The following is a 19,635-nucleotide window of genomic DNA, read 5'->3' as shown; positions in this document are numbered from 1 at the left end:
GGCTTACTGGATGTCAGAGTAGCTGCTGTGGTGTTACACTGGCAGAACTTGCTGGAAATCCATCTTTTAGGTGCTTGGGAAAGCTGTTCTTGGAGAGGTACCTCATGGAGGCACTATGAAACCACCAGTGGAAGGTGCTGGGTGCTAGGTGCTAGGTGCTGCTGACCACTGTGTCCTGCAGAAGCCACGCTCTGGGGAAGCTACTTACACTGTGAAGGAAACCAGAACGTGTCTCCCCCAAATATGCCACTTTGGCATATGGATTATTTTGAATTCCAAGCATTCAAGAAACAGCAAGTATAAGGACACTCTGATCCTCCTTTTTTCTTCCTAAAAGCAGGAGATAAAACTCCTATGTGAAAGGTACCCTCCCTGGATGAGGAGGAAAGAAGACATTCTCATCAGTGCAGAGGCAGCACCAGAGGAATCTGCAAATGAACATCAGTCCATTCATTTCCTCCCATGTATTTACCCTCCCACCTTCCAAGTTTGCCTTCCTTGGGAGCCTGAAACTGCTTTCCTTTGCCCTGTCATTTCTCTACAAATTTATTACTTTTTATTGAAGCTGCCATATCTTTGGAATTCTAAATCACCACTTTGAGTTACTTTTGGTTTAGGTTTCTTCCACGTGATGTGTGCTGCGTGTTTTAACAAACTATTTGCTTTCTCTTGTTAATCTGCCTTTTAGTACGGGGGTCTCAGCCAAGAACTCAGAAGGTAGAAAGAAAATTATTTTTCCTCCCCTACAGCTGCAAGTCTGGGCACTGGGAGAGCTGGGAGCTGGGGGACCTGCCTGCTTTGCTGTAACTGGTAATGCTCTAAGCTGGGTGGCTTGTCAATAGTCCTTGTTTGATCACCAATTTGAAAATTTGCTCCATATTCCAGCCTTGTTTGCCCCCAGTCTATGGTTCTGGGCTTCTGCCCAAGTTCTTGGCTTGTCTCCTGGTTCTCTAAGCAAAGGTTCAAAAACAGCCCTGGGGGCTCCCCTGGTGGCGCAGTGGTTGAGAGTCCACCTGCCGATGCAGGGGACACGGGTTCATGCCCCGGTCCGGGAAGATCCCACATGCCGCGGAGCGGCTGGGCCCGTGAGCCATGGCCGCTGAGCCTGCGTGTCCGGAGCCTGTGCTCCGCAACGGGAGAGGCCACAACAGTGAGAGGCCCGCTTACTGCAAAACAAACAAACAAACAGACAAAAACAGCCCTGGATCCTGCCAACTAGGCTAGAACTTGGATACTTTGCTCAGCCTTTTCTATCTCATTCCTTGGAGCCCCATACTATAATCTAAGTATCCTCACTTACCAGTTGGAATCTAATCACAAACTAGAAAATTATGTGAAGTCGTGATGCTGTCTGAGAATCTTATCTGCTACTGGGCCCCATGCAACAGATTTAAGTCCTCTTGGACCGAGCCCAGACCTGTCAACATCTTTTGCATCCTGGGAACCTCGCTGACTCTAGTTTACAGGTGCCCTACTCTCACAAACCCCGACCCCCATCCAGTTCCTACTCTCTGCCTTTTCTCGTTGGTCCACTGCTGAGACCCATGATGACTTGCTATTAAGGGCATCAGATAGCCAACAGCAAAGGTGGGAAAAGATCTAAGACTAAGACTAGCCTTAGGGAATGCAGAGGAGTTTCTACTGTTATGGTTTTTTATGAGATGTATAGAAATACCTCCACCTGAAATATTCTTTCCTTCTGCTGTTCCCCTGTGTCATCATTCCTCCACCCCAAACACACACCTAGCCCACAGGCTCTCTCAATACTGGAAATACTACCATTTGTGATTTCCCCTTTTGGAGTGAAAATCATTGTGATTCCAGAAATCTCTTTCAGAACACTAATACATACCCCCGAGAGGGATAATAACCCATCATTGTCTGTTAAAACTTTGCAGTGTCCTATTTCCTTCTTGCTTTCAATGAGCTGTCTGCAAATGGGGCCCTGAGGAGATAAATCACAGAACACGCAAGTGTGTGTTGACTATACACCCAGCTTGCCTAGGACAGTGCCGGTTTACGAGTATTGTTCTGATGTTATTTTTAATAGTGTCCTATTTCACTATTGCCCAGGTTTTGACAATAATTAAATAGTCACCTTAACGAAGTGGGATGAGTCAGGAGCATGTGTTTTTATCTGGGGAAGGGAAATCTGGAGGAAGGATTGAATTTACCAAGGAGCAGCACGAAGTATTGGGAAAAGGTTGTTGGAGAGGAAAAAATGCCATAAAGAGTGTTGAAGACAACTTTGTCCACTTTAGAATTTGTCCTTGCAAATCTCCCAGCGTCTCCCATATGTCAATGAACCTGGAAACATTATGGATTGGCTTTGGGAGAGCATAGCCTAGGGATAAAAAGTCTAGTGACTCAGCCCTTGCAGTCAGTCTTGGGTTTAAATCCCAAGTCCACTACTAACTGGTGTCTGACTATGTCCTTAATTACCAAATCTTCTATTGATAATCTGTGTCCTTGTCTATGAGCCAATTTATTTGCAAAATTGGGATAACAATAACAGCCACTCTTAAGGCAGCACTGAAAGTCAAATTAATGCATGTAAGATATTCAGCATAATGCTTGGGGTGTAGCCATCACTTGGTTTCATCAGTTGACACCACAGCAGTGGGTATCTTTGGGATGGTTTGTCCACCTGTCATTCTCTGAAAACCTCCTATCTCACTGTGGTAGGCTGAATAATGACCTCCAAAGATATTCAAGTCTGAATCCCTGGAACCTATGAATGTTACCTTAGGTGGCAAAAGGCACTTTGCCGATGAGTTTAAGTTAAGGATCCTGAGATGGACAGATTATCCTGGATTATCTGGGTCAATGCTAAAGGTAATTATAAGTGTCCTTACAAGAGGGAGGCAGAAAGAGATTTGACTACGGAAGAGGAGAAGGCTATGTAATGTTGGGAGCAGAATGATGCACTTTGAAGATAAATGAAGGGGCCATGAACCAAAGAATACAGGTGGCCACCAGAAGTGGAAAAAGGCAAGGAGATGGATTCTCCCCTCAGAGGTTCCAGAAGGAACCAGCCCTGCCAACACATTGGCTTTAGTCCAATGAAACTGATTTCAGACTTCCGACCTCCAGACGTGTAAAAGAATACATTTCTGCTGTTTGAAGCCACTGAATTTGCAGTAACCTGTTGCAGCAGCGATAGGAAACTAAGACACCCACCCATAGTGGGAGACTCAACAGCCTTGGTTCTTTCACTTGGTCTAAGAGTGGACACATGACTTAAGCTGGGCCAATCAAATTCTTTCTCCCAGGTTTGTGGAATTTTGAGCTGGGACTTGTGGTTGTTAAGTCACATACATGGCAGAATGCCAGAGAGATGGTGTGCGAACTTCTGCAGCCAAGGTTCTCACACCTGTCCTGCTTCCTGCCCTCCCCCCAGATTATTCAGCAATCCTTTGGATACAACAGGGATATATTGTGGGATTTAACAGTATCCTTCCAACAAAATCCCTTTGTCAATTAAGGTAGCAAGTTTTGGTTTTTATTAGTTGCCACCTTCCAAAATTGATTGATACAGACAAGCTGTAATGAACAATCAACTAAGAAAACAGCGTGCCTGCAACAAATCACTGGCTGCAGCCTTTCTGGCAGCACCGGTTCAGGCTTCTGTGGCTTTAAAGCAGACAGCAATGGCTCCCGCCAGAAGATGCTCGGCAGCACATCTGAGCTGCAATGCCATTCCCAAAGCAAAGCTCCTAACAATGCTGGACTGCTGAGGAAATAGCTCACCTTGGCCTGGCACAGTCAAAGGGGGCCTGGTGCAGCTCATTTTGCGGGGAGGCCTCAAGGAAATGTCAATTTGAGTCAAGATGCACATTCTTGAGACGCTACTGGATTTTTGCTGAGAGACCGTGGGTGGGAAATTGGCGAAACATTTCCACTGCCCAGTCGCCAAACCTCACAGGAAAGACAAGACGTGGATAGTTTCACCACCCTAAAAACTCATGGTTCCACAGAGCATGCGGTGGAGCTCTCCAGAGTGGGTCTACTTCGGGAAAGAAACCCGCAGCTGAAACCTGGGGCTCCACGAGAGGCGGCCACGGATGAAGCCTGTGGAAATGCGTTACAGCTTCCAGCCTGGTCTATATTCTTTGGTATCTGTTCAAAAGCCGGTTCAGTGACGGTCACTTCGAAAGGACAGATGTCTTTGCCTTCAGGGTTCATTTGTTTGGCAGGATTTTACTGAGCTGTTGCTTTGTGCCTGGAATGGTGCAACGTGCATGAGGTACAAAGAGGAATGTGGCACATTTCCTGCTCCCAAGGGGCCGCCAGCTCAGGCGGGGAGACACAGCGCGAAGGGAGTGGTGAGTGCCACTCATGCAAAGGCTTGAATTCTCTTCTCTCTCTCTCCCTCCTCGCTCCCCCACTCTCTTTCTTTCTTTTTACTTTTGCTGCGTGTGGACTTTGGAGATACAGGGGTGAGTAAGACACAAGCACCACTATTTGTGTCCTTGAGGAGCTCGGCTTAGCGGGGAAGTGGGCTGGGGGACCAAGGAGGAAGCATGAACTCGAGAGGAGTCAGGGGAGTGATGTGATGAGGTCAAAATCAAGCAAAGTTTTGAAGAACAAGGAGCTCTGCAGACAGAGACAAGGGGAGAAGGTTTTCCAGCAAGTACCTAGAGAATAACTCCGTGAATAAGTCAAAACACAGGGACCCAAACACCCTGCCTTTGGAAAGGAGAGTGTTTTCCCAGCAGCACAAAGAGGTCAGTGTTGCTGGAACCTAGGCAACAAGGAGACCAGGGAGCAGGACGGGAGGCCAGAAACCCAGATCGAAGCTGGGTCATGGGGGGCTTGAGTGCCATGCTCGAAAAGTTTGGATGGGGTGCCAACTAAAGAGTTTGAGCAGTGGGACGAGCTAATCAGATCTCTGTGTCAGAAAAAAACTGGCCTAGAAGCAATGTGGTATGTGACATAGAGGGAGGTGCCCTTAGATCTGAAAAGAAATGAGTTTTTAGGTGCTAGAGATTTCAGGGAATTCACACCTAATAGCCTCTCTTTCTCCTCTGAATTATTAAGTAAGAGAGAAGGTTATAATAGGACACTGAACAAGCAAAGGAGGTGGCTGCCACCAGTGTTCAGGTCGGGATGGCATTCCGGGGGTCAGTTATGTGCATCCTGAGACCTTATTGATGGCAGAAGCATTGTATAGTGTTATGGGCTGGACTGTGTCCCCACAAAATTCGTATGTTGAAGCCCTAACCCTCAGTGCTTCAGAATGTGACTGTATTGAAGACAGGGCCTTTAAGGAGGTGACTACGGTGAAATGGGTAAATAATGGTGGGCCCGAATTCAATGAGTGGTGTCATCACAAGAAGAGGAAATTAGACATACAAAAAGAGACACCAAGGGTGCGGTACACGGAGGAAAGACCACGTGAAGACAAAGGGAGACGGTGACCACCTCCAAGCCAAGGAGAGAGGCCTCAGAAGAAACGAAACCTCCTAACATCTTGATCTTGGACTTCCAGCCTCCAAAACTTTGGGAAATAAGTTTCTGTTGTTTAAGCCTCCCTGCTTGTAGTATTTTGTTATGGCAGCCCTAGCAAGCTAATACATGTAGTATGTCAAAATTCTCCCAGATACTGAATGTACATAGGAGAGTCTTAGTCTGTTTGGACTACTATAACAAAATACCACAGGCTCGTATGAATGACGAGAAATGTATTCCTCACAGTTCTGGAGGCTGGAAATCCAAAATCATGGTGTTAGCATGGCCAGGTTCTAAGTTGTAGACTGCTGATTTCTTGCTGTGTCCTCACATGGTAGAAGGTGAAAGCAAGCTCTCTGTGGCTCCTTTTATAAGGACACTCATCTCATTCATGAGGGCTCCACCCTCATGACCTAATCACCTGTATAGGCCCACCTCCTAAAACCCATCAACTTGGGATTTCAACATATAAATTTGGGGGGACACAAACATTCAGATCACAGCAGGGAACTACCCTGGTAGTATTTTTATTCTGATTTGCTTGGCTCATGTCACACGGGGAAGATGTAAGAGAATCACGTGGAAGAAAATCTGTGAGGGTGAGAACTAAGAGGAAAAACCATAATAAATTTAATTTGTCTAAGAAAATAGGTTGGTGAGGGGTAGTGAAGAGAGAAAGAATGATAAAGTTATTTAAAATCAATTTTAAAGTCTGCAGTTTGGTTTAACCACATTTAAAAAAATCTGGGCAAACTTGAGTTTGTAATTCTTAGCTCCTTTAGAAAATCATTTACCAGAAGTACAAACACCGCGTGAATGTTGTTTACTAAGTAAAATGCAATATAAATTAAGATTACGTGTTTTCCAAATGAAAGAGCTGATGCTGAGGTAGAGGAAAATTGTTTTATTCCAGTTGCTGGGAAAAGTCAATCAAATGCTGTGACACTGATGTGAGTACCACATGGCTGTAATTTTTCTGTTGTTTTATTTTCCCCTGTAGGAGTGAAAAGATACTGAAACTCTGTAGGAGAGCCACTCAAGGTACTGGGAAAAGCAGAAAGGCGTTTTAGATAACTTCCTGGTAAAAGATTGCATACTCTGGAGGTCAAGGTTCTTTAGTTCTAAATTAAACGAGCCTCAGGGATTCAGTACTGATGTGAAGGCAAAAGACATCATTGAAGTAAAAGTCAACTTGAAAAAGGAGATGCCAAGAAATACTGAGTTCATTTCACTTAAACCTAAAGAGAGGCATGATATAATTATGATCTGGGGCAATGAAAAAGATATTGAATGTGCCCCAACTGGTATATTTTTTTCCCACATTTTATTCTAACTGAAGATGCTGTTTGAGTAGATTAAGTTTTATCTGTAGCTGTTTTAAGTATCTTGTTAAAAACAAAGCAAAATAACAACAAAATTTTAATCCTGTGACAAAGACTGCTAATCTTAATCACAGTTAGCAAGGCTTTTTTGGTCAGGTGGAAAAGCTCTACTGCCTGGCAGTGTTCTAATTGCACCTTCAACTTTCTGGAAAATAGAGCCTTGGTGGTCTTGAAACCACAACTATAAAAAAGGAGAGGAAAACACTTACATTTTTACCTCCCAAATATGTCTAACTCAGCTACATCTCTCTCCCATTAAGCCTAACCTCATCAAAGCCACCACATCTTTCACACTATTGCAAACAAACACTTCAGTTCTCCTCTTCCCCATTTTCCACCCTGGCTGAGTGAAGTTAACTTTTTCAAATGTATATCTGATCACATCACCTTTGGCTTAAGAACGTTTCTATGGTTTTTACGAAACATTAAATCTTTAACATGGTACACAACGTCCCTTTGTGTTCTGGTGCCATTTTCCTATCTCTCATCTCTTGCTCTCTGTTTGGGTCAATACTGGACTTTTCAATTCCTTGAATGAGCCATAACTCCTTGTTTTTGGGGTTTGGGCATCCTGTTCCTTCTATCTGGACTGCTTCCTATCCTTGTTCCCTGGAGCCCTTTTGTAGTCAAACCTCTCCGTCTCACCTTTTGCCCCCAGCAACCACAGATGTGATTTTTTCCCCCTATAGTTTTGCCTTTTCCAGAATGCCATATAAATGGAATTCTACAGGATGTAACCTTTTGTGTCTGGCTTCTTTCACTTGGCATAATACTTTTGTGATTCAACAGTGTCATTGCCTATATCAATAGCTCGTTCCTTTTCTTACTGTTGCATAGTCTCGTTCTCCGGCTGAACCACAACCTGTTTCTCTATTTGCCAACTGATAGACATTTGGGTTGTTTCCAGTTTTCAGCTATTGTGAATAAGGTTGCAATGACATTCACATACAGGTCTTTACGTGGATATTTGTTTTTATTTCTTTAAGGTAAACATCTAGGAGTGAGATTGCTAGGTTATATGGAAAGTATACATTTAAATTTATAAGAAATTGCCAAACTGTCTTCCAAAGGGGTTATCTGCATTCCCATCGGCAATGTATGAGAGTTCTAATTGTTCTATATTCTGGTCAGTCGTTTTAGCCATAGGTTAGTTTTCTTAGCCATTCTAGTAGGTAGTAGGTGATGTAGGGTTTTTTTGTTTTTTTTTTTTTTTTTTTGCGGTACGCGGGCTTCTCTCTGTTGTGGCCTCTCCCGTTGCGGAGCACAGGCTCCGGACGCGCAGGCTCAGCGGCCATGGCTCCCGGGCCCAGCCGCTCCGCGGCATGTGGGATATTCCCGGACCCGTGTCCCCTGCATCGGCAGGCGGACTCTCAACCACTGCGCCACCAGGGAGGACCCGCGATGTAGTTTTAACTTACATTTTTCTAATGACTAATGATGTTGAGGAACTTTTTATGTTTTTGCTATTTGTATATTTTCACAGATAATGCTTCTGTTCAAGTATTTTGCCCATTTTTTTTAGTTGGGTTGTCTTTTTTATTATTGAGTTGTAAGAATTCTTTATATATTCTGGATACAAATAATTTATCAGGTACATACTTCAGAATTATCTTTCCCAATCTGTGCTTGCCTTTCACTTTCTTAGCAGCATCTTCCAAAGAGCAGAAGTTTAAAATTTTGAGAAGTCTAATTTATCAATTTAAAAACCTTTCTGGTTTACAGTTTTTTCATATCAAAGAAACCTTTGCCTAACGCAGGGTTACAAAGATTTTCTCCCATGGTTTTTTCTAGCAGTCTTACCCTTTTAGGCTTTACATTTAAGCCAATGATCCACTTGAGTTCCTCCTCCTCCTCTTTACCCTCCCCAATCCCCCTACTCTTCCCTCTCCCTCTTCTTTGTCTTTAAATGTCTAATTGTCCCAGCACTGTTTGTTGAAAAGACTATCCTTTCTCCATTGAGTTGCCTATCCATCTTTGGGAAAAATCAATTGACTATATATGTATGGGACTTTGTGTGTGTGTGTGATGTTCTGTTATTTTCCATTGATCCAGATGTTTGTCCTTACATCAGTACCATACTATCTTGATTACCGCAGCTTCATAGTAAGTCTTGAAATCTGGTCGTTGCATCTTCCAACTTGTCAACTTGTCAACTTCTACCCAAAAAAAGCCTGTTGGGATTTTGATTGGAATCTATAGATCAATTTGGGTAGAACTGACATTTTCATAATACTGAGTCCATGAACATGGTATCTCTAATTATTTAGGCCTTCATTATTTTCTCTCATCAATGTTTTGTATTTTTCAATGTAAAACTTGTGCATGTTTTGTTAGATTGGTCCCCAAATACTTCATGTGTTTGATCACTGCGATATTTTAAAATTTCAATGTCCAATTCTTTACTGATGCTATATAGAAATACAAGTGATTTTTGCATATTAACCTTGTATCTAGTGATCTTGGTGAACTCATGTATTAGGTCTAGAAGGTCTTTTGCAAATGATTTAGAACTTTCTACAGTTTTCCTTGCTTTTAATTTTCATTTATTTGAAAATAATTCCATACATAAAAGATGCAAAAAATTTGTGATGTTTAATTTTATGTGTCAACTAGACTGGCCTAAGGGATGGCTGGAGAGCTGATGAAACAATATTTCTGGGTGTGTCTGTGAGGGTGTTTCTGGAAGAGATTAGCACTTGATTCAGTAGACTGAGTAAAGAGACCCCTCACCCTTACCAATGTGCGTAGACATTATCCAATCTGTTGGGGGCCCGGATGGAACAAAAAGGCAAAGGAAAGGCAAATTCCCTCTCTTTTCTTGAGCTGGGACGCCTACCTTCTCCTGCCCTAGACACTGGAGCTCCTAGTTCTTGGGCCTTTGGACTCTGGGATTTACAAAAACAGCCCCCTGGTTCTCAGGCCTTTGGACCCAGGCTGAATTATACCCCTGGGTTTGTTGGTTCTCCAGCTTCAGACAGCAGACTGTGGGAGTCTTCCATCTCCATAACTGCATTATGGAGCCAGTTCCTAGAATAAATCTCCTCTTATGTCTGTCTATCTATCTATCTGTCAATCGATCAATTGATCTATCCATCCATCCATCCATCCATCTATTATTCTATATCCTATTGGTTCTGTTTTTCTGGGGAACCCTGACTAATACATAAGAACAAGGAACTCTCATATGCCCTTCACCCAGAGACTCCATTCACCTTTCACCGGTGATGCCAATAATATCTTTTAGTGCAAAAAGTGCCAAACCAGGATTACACTTTGTACTTGCCACGTATCTTCAGTTTCCTTCATTCTGAAACTGTTTTTTAGTCCTTTTTTGACCTTCATAATCTAAAATTTTTGAAGATTATAGGCCAGTCATTTTGTAAACTATCTCTCAATTCGGGTTTGATGTTTCCTATTAAGATTCAAGATATGCATTTTTGGCAGAAATACTGCAGAAGTGATGCTATAGCACCAGGTGTCGATTTGTCCCATCCCTTGTGACATTAATGCTCAGAGACAAATCTGGATGTCTCTGGAGACTCGCTTCCTTCCCTCTTTTCATAGCAGAGGTGAGAGCTGGCTGAGCTGTACTGAGCAGGGCTGTGGGGAGACAAGACATTGGGCTGGGTAGGCAAAGCTGTTCCTAGGACCCTCTGAGCAGACCTTTGCCCTTGATATGCTTATTGCACTGGACATGGGGTTTCCCTTGATGTATTCCTTGCTAGAGAAACTAGGAATTCCCTAACCCCAGTTAGGCTAACATATAAATATTAATGCAGTGTGGGCGTGGGGCACGCTTTCTGTCTTGGGCTCTGGCTCTGTCTGTCCATCTGGCTGCTGGGTAAGGCAGGCCTCGTCCTGCTGGAACCGTGGCCTGGAAACTTGACCATGGCACACACACAACAGCTATGCCTGGACTATGCTGTGTCATAAGGAAAGTTCAGGGGATTGTGTGCATCCTGCCACTTGTCTGCATGTAAGTTTCCCTCAATAAGCCCCATGTTATAGTTGCACCACATGGCACTAGCGGGGTGTGTGTCTGCGACTCCTTGTATGTCAGTTAACTTTGAATACTTGAGTAAGGTGGTGTCTGCTAGATTCTCTTTTGTAAAGTTCTCATTTTTTAAATAAGAATTTTATGGGGAGATGCTTTAAACCTATGTAAATATCTCATTCTTTGTTCAACTTGTACCCACTAAATTTAGCAAACACTGATACCTCTTGTCTGATGATTGCCAAATGATGATTTTCTAATTCCATTATTCCTGCTAAATTTATTAGTTGCCATCTACTTTAAGCAAGAGTTATCTTTTCCCCCTGTGTGATTACTCATTTAAAAAACATCAGTGTGGACTCACGGCTTCTATTTTATTCCATGGGATAGAGTCTCTTACTATCATAATTAACTTTGATGCTAAAATTGTCCCATATTTGGCCATTGGGAGCCCCTTCAAGCTGACTGCTTTGTCCTTTTGAAATTCTCCATCATTCCTTGAGCATTTTCATACTTTCTAGCACAATAAGGTGTTCCAGGCTTATTTATATATGATGTTTTCACATGTATATTTATATCTATATATATTGAAAACTTTGAATTCACATCAATACTTCCAATTCTGATCCAATCACTCAGGCCTTCTTGCTGTTCCCCTTTCTGCATTTTAACCCCCTTCTCCAACAGTGAGAGATCTGGCTCGCCTTATTCTTAACATAGTTTTTCTTTGTGAAGGTTTCCCTGTACATGATAAGTCACCTGACTTTGCAGGACCGACTCCCCCACTTGTCTGGGCTCTGACGCCCGCACTGAGCTGACTTCCTAGCTGAATATGGGGGTGCCTATATTCTCCTATGTAGATAGAAGAGTAGAGAGAACCAGTCACTAGAGAGGGATGCACAGATGAGACGAGCACACAGAAAATAATCACAGAAGAAGAACACAGAGAGTACCTTCTGGGATCCTGGAAGCTTTCCGACTCCTGGTTCTAGCCTTTTGCTAAGGTGCAGCTGTATGCCTGCTCGCAGCTTTTGTGAGACGCTCCTACATCCTTATGATGAATTCTTCCCTTTCGGTTAAGCTACTACAAGTTGGTTTCTGTTACATGCAAATAGAGTCTTAAACAAAGGTTTATTTATATCCTGGCTTGTTCTACAAAAAATAAAACAAATTGTGGAAATAATCAGGGAAAAGGGAAAATAAAAAATTAGCCCACAGAAAACGCATACCACATGGTACTGTACTGTTGCTTAACATGTGCCGAAATATTAGCTCTAAGATTTCTTGTGATCCAAACAAAGTGTGAAACACTACCCCTTACAAGGTTTTACGTCTACGGATTTAAAACAAACCAGCAACTGGAGCATGAATAGATAGACCACTGGAAGAAAACACAGAATCTAGAAGTGAACTCTTCAACAAATGGCCAATAAACGGCAAACTATGTAGCCATCTGGAAAAAAACAAATTGGATTCATACCTCACACCATATACTGAATCAGGTCCAAGAGGATCAATGTTTAATTGCAAAAGACTGGAAGTCAAAACATCCTTCAGTAGAGAACTGGTTAAGTAAACTATGGGCATATCCCTGCCATTAAATGTTATGCGGACTGAAAAAAATAGCGAGGAGTTCTGTATAAATTGCTATAGACATATATTCTTGATATACTAAGTTAAAAAAAAGCAAGGTATAGTAAATGTGTATGGCACACTACCACTTTTGTAAATGAGGAATGTCTTGGCTTGTACTGCATAAAAAAATTCTCTAGGAGAAGGAGCAAGAAACAGTGGTTACCTGTTTGGAGCATGGGGACAGGTGTGGGGAGAATTCTTTTTACTGTATACCTTTCTATGCTTTCTAATTAATGAACCATACATATGTACTTCTCTTTTCAAAAATTCAAAAAATGGTTGTAAATCAGACAAACCTGCTGATGGAGAAGCTCAGCTAGTCTTGACAGATTGAGAGGACTGCAGAAGGGGCTGGAAATTTTACCTGCCCACAAATTTCCACTGTAGTGAACCCCAGTGCCTATTCCCACCCTAAGATGCCATCCTTCTCATAAAGGATTATCTCCAAAAAGGCTTTATTTATATTACTGGGGAGGTCTTCTGCCTACAGTGCAATATAAGTGCTGTATATACATAAGAAAAGTTATTTTTATGGAGGTCCGCCAAGTGCATTCTGACTACTTTCTAATTTTGCCCGTGAGCATTCTGTTTATGTGAAACGTCTTGCCAATTCACAGTAAATATATGACCAAAATGTGAGCGTTGTAGTGATTGAATATACCAGCCCTGAAGCCAGACCGCCTGGGTTCAAATTTCAGTTGTTCACTTATTAGCAGTTTACTTGCTGGAGGTTATGAATTGTCTTCATCTGTTAAAATGGGGGGCAATCACAGCATCTACTCACAGGGTCCACATATTAATCAAAGCTTAAAACAGCCTGTCCAGGCCCGCGTATCTCAAAAAAAAAAAAAAAAAAAAAAAAAAAAACAGCCTGTCCAATAGCAATATATACGAGCCACAAAAGACATTAAACACTTTCTAGTATTTACATTGAAAAAAAAAATGAAACCAATATGTAACCCAATATGTCAAAAATACTATCGCTTCAAAACGTAGTCAATATAATAAATATTAGTGAGATGGTTTACATTCGTTTGTGGTAAAGAACACATACGTCTGATTTCCAGCTATCATATCTCGACTAGGACTAGCCATATTTGAAGTGCTCAATAGCCACACGGAACTGCTGGCTGCTGTATGGACCAGCGCCGCCCTAGACATGTCTAGCACATAGTATGTGCTAAGGGCTAACTCTTAGCAGAAGCATGGTTGCTGTTACCATACCTCGCCTGGAGTAAAGCAATCAGGTGAGTCATCCGGAAGACAGGCCTACATTTGGGGATAAATTAATAGAATTCTCTTTTAGCCAGTCACTTACTGGATCTCTGTATTTTAATTCACAGCTGCAAGATAAAATACACGGTTCTGACCTATGCAAATGAACAATTTACATAAATGGTGCCGCTGCCCCCATCTCATTTTCTGGTTATCCCTGTTCCGGGGCAGGGCTGGGGGTGGGGTGGGATTAGTTGTCTCCCCACATGCGGAGGGCCCTGGACCACTAACGCAGGGGAAAAGCAGGCGAGGGGGTCGGTCCTTTAAAAAAGGTGCGGGGGCTGCGAAAGGAAATCCGAGCCCTGCGCACAACAATTACGACCATGGGGAAGGGCCTCGTTTAGGGGGCCGTGGGTGCCAGAAGGGGCAACAATGCAGGCGGACGAATTCCGAGAGCCAGCAGATTCTGCCGACTCAAGCGAGCGTCCGCAACCCCGGCGCGCGGGCCCGGGATGGTGGCGAAGGTGCCGAGCGGCGGGCAGCGGAACGTCCGGGTACGGCCCCGGCTCTGGGCCGCAAACACCGCCTGAGCCTCAGCCGCTCGCGTCCACTGTCTCCCGGCTCCTGAGTGGCTGGGGGGCCGGGATTAACCTTTCACCGCCGCTCTCTGTCCAATCACAGGCTCGCTCTCATGCCGGCACGGGGCGAGTGGAGAGTGGGGGCGCGGAGGGGGCGGTGCGGGCGCCGGTGGGATTCTCCAAGCCGCTGTGCGCAGTTGCCGCAGGCCGTGCGCGGGCTGCGGGAGAGCAGGGCGCTGCGCAGTCTCCGCAAGCGCCGGCGGGAGGGGTCGCGGCGGAGGCGCGGCGGAGGCGCGACGCAGCGCGGCGCAGGCTGCTTCAGGCCCAGGTGAATGGAGTAACCTGACAGCGGGGACGAGGCGACGGCGAGCGGGAGGAAATGGCGGCGGCGGTGGCGGCGCCGGGCGGCACCGGGAGGCCTGGGCTGTGACGCGCGCGCCGGAGCGGGGTCCGATGGTTCTCGAAGGCCCGCGGCGCCCCGTGCTGCAGGTGAGGCGGGATCCCGCGGAGCCGCTTTGTGTCCGGGGCGGGGAGCGGCCCCGCCTGGCCCCGCGCCTGCGTGGGCTCCGAGGCCCGCGTGGGCTCCCGGCCCGGGGCCTACGGTGGCGAGACTCGCGCGGACAGATGGCGCGGCCTCGCCTGGTCCCGGGCGGCGCGGCCTGCGGGCCGGGCGTCCACGCCGCCGGGCTTTACGCCTCCCCGACCCCAGCGCCCATCCTGATTCGGTGCTTCCCAGGGACTTTGTGCGGTTGCCCTGGCACCGGACGGGGACTGGGACGCGGGCGCCTCCGCTCCCGGCGTGGAGCGGGTCCTCGCAGCTCGCTCCCGGCCCGCGGTGAGCGGGGGTTTGACAGGTCCGGTTACGCACAACGACGGTGGTACGGAGTCAACCGCCGCGTCTCGGGAGCATCCTCGGGAGCCTGCTTGGTGGCGGTGGCCGCGCTGGGCCTCCTGGGTGGACACCTTCGAGGGGGCGGGAGGAAAGGAAGCCGGGCCGTCCGCGCTGGCAGGAAAGCGCGAGACTTCGGGGCGCGCCCGGCGAGGATTGTTCGTGTTTATTGGCAGGTGACCAGATCTGGGTCCCCAGGGACGGGTGGCCGAGGCCATCTTTAAGCCCCTCCTCTCCGGTGTTTTTGTGCCAGCACGCCTGGACTCTGCAGAGGAGGCTTTCTTGAGTGTTTTCAGTCTTTGGGGACATCAGTGTATGTTTTAAGTTGGCACGGCAGATTTTTTGTAGATTTTCCAGAAAAGCTGAGCTGCCCCATAGCTTTGCCCGCAGTACAGAACTAACAGACCACTTAATGTATCTTTAATGGCCTGAAGATTTGCAAAGACAGAGATGAGTGGGGCTCCTTGCTGTAGAGTGTTTAGTCAGTGCTTTTGTGAAGAAAGTCATGCTTACGGGGACACGTTACTTAACCCAGATGATAAGTCTATTGTTGTGACTATCACGGTTTAAAAAATATTCATCTGATTAAAGAATATTACTTTGAAGTCTTTGCTTCTTGACGTGCTTTGGTCTTTGACTTTTCTGAATCTTCCCAATTCTGATTTTCAGTTGTCTTCGTGTTGCTTCTTTTTCAAATGCAACACACATGGAAAAGGATACAAATTAGGAGTCACTCGGAAAATACTTTTTAAAAATGTGCTTCAATAAAAGGTTAACTCCATTGCAGATATAGTGTCCTAAACATTAAATTTTTGAAATAAAAATACCCATCTTAACCCAGAGCTCCAGTAATTTATTAGAGGGTGGATGGATGATGGTACAAGATGCTGAATGAGGCTGCTAGTGAATAGTAATTTTAGTATTAATATCTTTGGGAACTAGGTTGCCGTAATCAGCTTATTTTGCAAAGTGTTGTCTTTAAAGCTAGCTAGTAGCTGTCTGTGGCATATGTATATTATATGTAATATATGCCGTATATACTTACATATATAATTATTTCAAAATTTTATTTTAGGACATAGTTTATAAAACTTTAAAGATTAGAAACACTACAAAGATTGCTTTTAATATGATCTTTATGAACATTTAAATGGCAGTGTTGGATAATGAACTTACTCAAGGCATCAAAATGCTGTTTTAAGAAAAGATGTGCACATTTAATTTGGGGAGAAAAGATCTTCAATAAGGGCTTGTTTTACTTTTTATGCTGTCATCTCATGATTAAAGGTTAAGTTCTGTCTACTGTATTATATCTGTGGCACTGTGTATGTGTTGTAAAGTGAGGTGGTTTTGCCATTGCTGAATTTTATTGTCTTGATTTAGAAGACATTTTATTTTGATGTGGCTCATGATTCTTATTTGATAGTGATTTTGTGGTAGTATATAGTGGGGAGTACTTTCAGTGTAGTGCTGTCTTCAAAGGAGGATGACTTTTATGGCATTGAGAGATTTATTCCGTGCCACTGTCTGATGTGTGAGATGCTTGTTTCGTTTGAGAAAATAGGTATTTCATCAACATTCTCTCCCTTGTGACCCTAACATCCTGTGATCATTACTTGTGGCAAAGGAGAGAAGGGAAAACATTTATTCATAAGAAGTTCCTCCTTACTGTGTGCCAGGATGTTTCAGGTGCTTTTATATGTGTTCTTGTTTAATCCTCACTGTGACCCTGAGACAGACTTGGTATTGTCTTATTTTACATGCAAGGAAGCTGAGACTCAGAGAGTTATGAATCTAGAAGTGGCAGAGCCAGGATTGAATCATGGTTTGATTTAAAAATCTTTGCATGTGGGCTGTCTTCCTTACGTTGCATTGCTGTTCCAAGTGGATTTTAGGGGAAAAACCTGTGTAACTTGCAGGTAAGTTTTTAGTTAATACTTGTTTAATGAATGGAACTCTGTCTTAAATGTTCAGGTGACCTTTGGTTATCTGAATAATTAAGATTTTTTACCTTTTTTTGTGGTAAAATATAACAAAATGTACCACTTTAACCATTTTTAAGTGTACAGTTTTGTGGCATTAATTATGTTCACATTGTTTGCCTACCATCACCACCATCCATCTCCAGAACTTTTTCATCTTCCTCAACTGAAACTGCACCCATTAAACACTAACTCCCCATTCCACCCTCCTCCCAGGCCCAGGCAACCACCATTCTGTTTTCTGTCTCTATGAATCTGCTACTCTTGGAACCTAATTGAAGCAGAATCATACAACATTCGTCCTTTTGTGACTGGCTTGTTTCACTTAGCATAGCGTCTTCCAGATCCATTCATGTTGTAGCATGTGTCAGAATATCCTTCCTTTTTAAGGCTGAATACTGTTTCATTCTATATGTATGTACCACATTTTGCTTATCCATTAATCCCTTGATGGACGGTTGGGTTGCTTGTACTTTTTTGGCCTTGTGAGTGATGTTGTTATGAACATAGGTATACAAATACTTGCTTGAGCCGCAGCTTCCGCTTCTTTTGGGTATACCCGGCAGTGGTTGGATTGTTTCTAGATCATCAGAACACTAGACTCAGAACTTATTGCAGTATGAGTTTTCTCAGGGTTTTTCCAGGTGGTTATACTTCCCTACAAATAGGAACTTTTTATTAATAGAAGACTTTAATCTTCTTGAGGCCCAGGATTTACTTGTTTTTATGATCTCCGTTCCTACCTGTGCTTGGCAAGTAACTGAATTCATTCAATTGATCCATCATGGAGCCATGTTCTGCTCTGTTGGATGCCAGAGGAAGGTACTGGTCAGGTCCCTGTTTAACTTGTGTAAATAGTTAAGTTGGAGCCAAGTGATTTATCCTTGTGCTCTGCATTTTGGACATTCAAGAGTTCAGCTCATTCTCAAAGCCCGATGGATGTATATGTTTTATTATTTGCCTCCTTTGAGAAAGGATTTGAGATGGTCTCACGATAGATGTTTGAGAGGACAGTGAAAATAGTGGTGAAGGTTGAGGGGTAGAGTGTGGAGGGAATTAGATGAGAAGCTCAGCGCAAGGATAATTAGCGTCTGCATGTCACTAAAGTTTTTTTTTTTTTAATATTTTATTAGTCAAAGCAAAAGAGGAAACAGGACTAATTATAGCTGGTATTGATTAATGAAAGGAAGTATAGCAGTTAATCAGAAAAAGCAGACTTTTCTCTTGTATGATGAATAAGCATCTGAATTCTTATGTAAAATGACATTAACAATATATGGAGAAAACGTTTTACATTTTACAAATGTTGGAGAAATAGTTTTCACATGCCATTTTAGAGAAACTGGATAAAGGCCTCAGGCATAATGGAAAAGCTTTAGTAATGTAGGTATACATGTTCTGGTGATTTGATTCATTAGTTAATTTCTCTTTCAGCCGATGTCCATCATATATCAGTTGTCTCATTCAGGCTTTTGAGAGATGCTGAGTAATAATCCATTCACAATGTACTCTTTTCTGGATAGTATAGGCAGTAGGGATTTTCCAGATTCTCTCTGCCAGTCTTTAGGAATTGTGTGTTGGTCTAAAGAGTGGGATTGCTTGTATAGTGGTATAGCCTTCTTTTTGAGGTCCAGCTGATGAAATTGAAATTTTCAGACATGTAAGAAGGGCTTTGTTAAAATAAATTTTGAGTACAAAATTGCTTTCCTATTTTCCTAGAATTGTCAGTGAATTGTCGGTTCTCCTTTAATATGCAAATTTGCTATACATTTTAGGTAGGTGGCTAAGAAGATGCCACAAGAAAACATTGTCTGAGGCTGTCAATAAGACTTACTAGAAATAGGACACGAAAGACTTGAATTTTGGCCTTACTGTTCTGATTTTTGAAGCTCACAGTGACACTAAATGTGCTGTGTTAAGGTTTATGGAATGGTAAGGATAGTAAGGGTAGAATAGAACAGTGCTGGCATAAAGAGGGTGCTCATATTTGCTGAGTGAATAAATTATTTTTATATTAGTTTTTAAAGGACTTAGAAGCTAACAGTTTTATGGAAAATAATATTACTTGTATATTAAGCCTTTTAAAAAGATCATTACTCTTCTGATTTTGGACAAATCATGCTGCCTCATTCTTCATTAGTGAGGACTTATTATGTACATAGAGACATTGTGGATGGAGAGAAGAATTTCATAGAAGAAAATTGCTATGAAATTGGGAGTTTTCCTGGTATTGTAGGCTTTCTCATTGCTGAAGCTGGCTAACCCTGATAGCTGTTGTGGTGGTTCTTTTTCAGGTGATGGCTCAATGTGTGCAATAAAGTAAGAATTTAGAAAACACATTTGGAAATTCTTTTTTGATTAGAATATGTCAGCAAACCGGTTCAGAATTTAAAAAATAATGTGCTTAAAGAATGCAGATAATGAGAGAAGGATCTCAATTTAAGAACTGATCTTTGACATGATGTAGAAAGGTTCTTTGATTAAGGAGTTAGATCAGTAACCGTGTTTG

General features: G+C 43.4%; 1 protein-coding gene across 1 annotated transcript in view; it reads left to right on the top strand.

Annotated features, from left to right (window-relative positions):
• Window positions 1–14,541: 14,541 nt before the first annotated feature.
• The window catches only part of DICER1 (dicer 1, ribonuclease III), a 64,810-nt gene continuing 59,716 nt past the window's right edge, over window positions 14,542–19,635 (top strand). Inside the window, 1 exon segment of the mRNA XM_007447322.1 lies at window positions 14,542–14,744. The gene's annotated coding sequence lies outside the window, so the exon portion shown is untranslated.

This window comes from Lipotes vexillifer, unplaced genomic scaffold (genome assembly GCF_000442215.2).
Source record: "Lipotes vexillifer unplaced genomic scaffold, Lipotes_vexillifer_v1.1 scaffold1017, whole genome shotgun sequence".
NCBI lineage: Eukaryota > Metazoa > Chordata > Mammalia > Artiodactyla > Lipotidae > Lipotes > Lipotes vexillifer.
This window is presented reverse-complemented; position numbering and strand designations above follow the sequence as displayed.